A 2091-nucleotide genomic window follows, 5' to 3' on the forward strand; every position below is an offset into this window, starting at 1 on the left:
TCTTGGGATCATTTCTCCTTCTAATGTTTGGAGCCTGTATGCTCCTTGTCCGACGATTGAGTCAATTAAGTAAGGGCCTTCCAACGTAGGGGCTAGCTTGCCTGCTGATTTTTCCTTCTTATTTGGAAAAACTTTTCGTAGGATAAGGTCTCCTTCCCTGAAGACTCTAATCCTGACATTTTTGTTGTAAGTTCTGGCTACTGCTTGTTGATATGATGCCATCCTGATTTTGGCAGCGTCTCTTAGTTCTTCTGCTAGGACCAGGTTGTATTGCATTAGGCTGATATTTGCTTCGATATTGTTCAGGCTATATCTTGATGTTGGTACCCGGACCTCTGCAGGGATGATAGCCTCACATCCATAGACCAAAGAATAGGGTGTTTGGCCTGTTGATGTCTTCGGAGTTGTCATGTCTTCCCATAGCACTAATGGAAGTTCTTCAGCCCATCTGCCACGTCTTCTCTTCAGTTTCTTCTTTAAGCAGCTTATGACTACCTTGTTGCTAGATTGATCCTGACCATTAGATTTTGGATATCCAGGGGTTGATGTGACCAGGTTAATGTTCCACTCTTGGCAAAATGCTTTAGTATTTTTCCCCACAAATTGGGTCCCGTTGTCACACACTATCTCTGATGGGACTCCATATCTGCAAATGATATTTGTCCTGATAAAAGATATTACCTCTTTTTCGGCTACGTGTCTGAAAGAGTCATCTTCGATCCATTTAGAAAAGTAGTCGGTCATAGCCAACATGAATACTTTATGTCCTGGAGCTACAGGCAGTTTCCCCACAATATCCATGCCCCACTTCATGAATAGCCATGGTGAAAAAATGTAGTGAAGAAGTTCAGATGGCTGATGTATTTGATCGAGGCCATTTCGTGTTCACAATTAAGCATATGTGGTCGTTGGTCAATGGTCGATACAAAACACAATTTATACTTCACAAACAACTCTACAATTAGTAAAGAGGCAAGTAAAGGTCGGATCCCAAGGGACGGGTATTGAAATGAGAATTCTATTGTAACTAGTAGTGTCTAGGGGGTGTCACAAATTGAGTTGATGTAGAAGGTTACTAAACTAAAATAGCAATGAAAATAAACTAGCAAGATGAATAAAATAAGGGGTGTAAACAATTGATTAAAGGCACTAGGGTGTCATGGGTTCATAGGGGAATCATGGGATATGATCATACAAACATGTTCTCAAATTATAAGCAAGCAATTATTGTTGTGATGGATTGAGTTGGGTTATATCTTACAATCCTAGGAAAGTTTGGGTCCCGGAGCCGAATCGATTAGATTGTACAACACCTACAAGTCGACTTAATCTTTCCTACTCAACACATGCATGGTCTAACAAGACTCGAGTTGGGTTATGTCTTACAAGTCAAGTTGAAAGGATAGAAGATGATAGTAAATGCAAGGATTCATAGGCTTAGCATTTCATCAAATATAACATGTGCATGTATTAAGATCAAAACAAGCAAGCAAATAAGATATGAAAGCATATTGATTTAAGCATGAATCATTCCCCATGTTGGTTTCCCTAATCACCCATTAAACCCTAGCTAAGAGACTACTCACTCATTATCATATTGATCATGCTAGAAAGGTTGTCAATCATACTAACATAATGAAACATGATGAATAAATGAAAGTAATTAACAATAATTAAAAAGGGATTAAGAGATTATACCTACTAATGATTCCAATAATAAAGCAAGAATAATAGAAGTACTTGAATCCTAGATTGAGAGGTTGTCAATCTCCCAATAATAACCCAAATAATCTTCAATTACCCAAAATAAAGGAAGAACAAGAGAGAGATTAAAGAACTAAAACTTGGATTAAAACTTGATTAATACTTGATTACAATATTGAAGAGAGATTTGATTGATATTAACTACACTAATTATTGATAAGAAGAACATACTCCTCTAATTAGACTAATGGGGTATTTATAGTGAAAATTAGGGAGGATGCATTAGGGTTAACTAAGGGCTAAACTAGTAATTACACTTTTTAAGTTGAGCAAGGAGAATCCGGTATTTTCTGAGAGAAGGGCTTCTCTTTTCGTAGCTTGAAGAAT

This window comes from Silene latifolia, chromosome 11 (genome assembly GCF_048544455.1).
Source record: "Silene latifolia isolate original U9 population chromosome 11, ASM4854445v1, whole genome shotgun sequence".
Lineage (NCBI taxonomy): Eukaryota > Viridiplantae > Streptophyta > Magnoliopsida > Caryophyllales > Caryophyllaceae > Silene > Silene latifolia.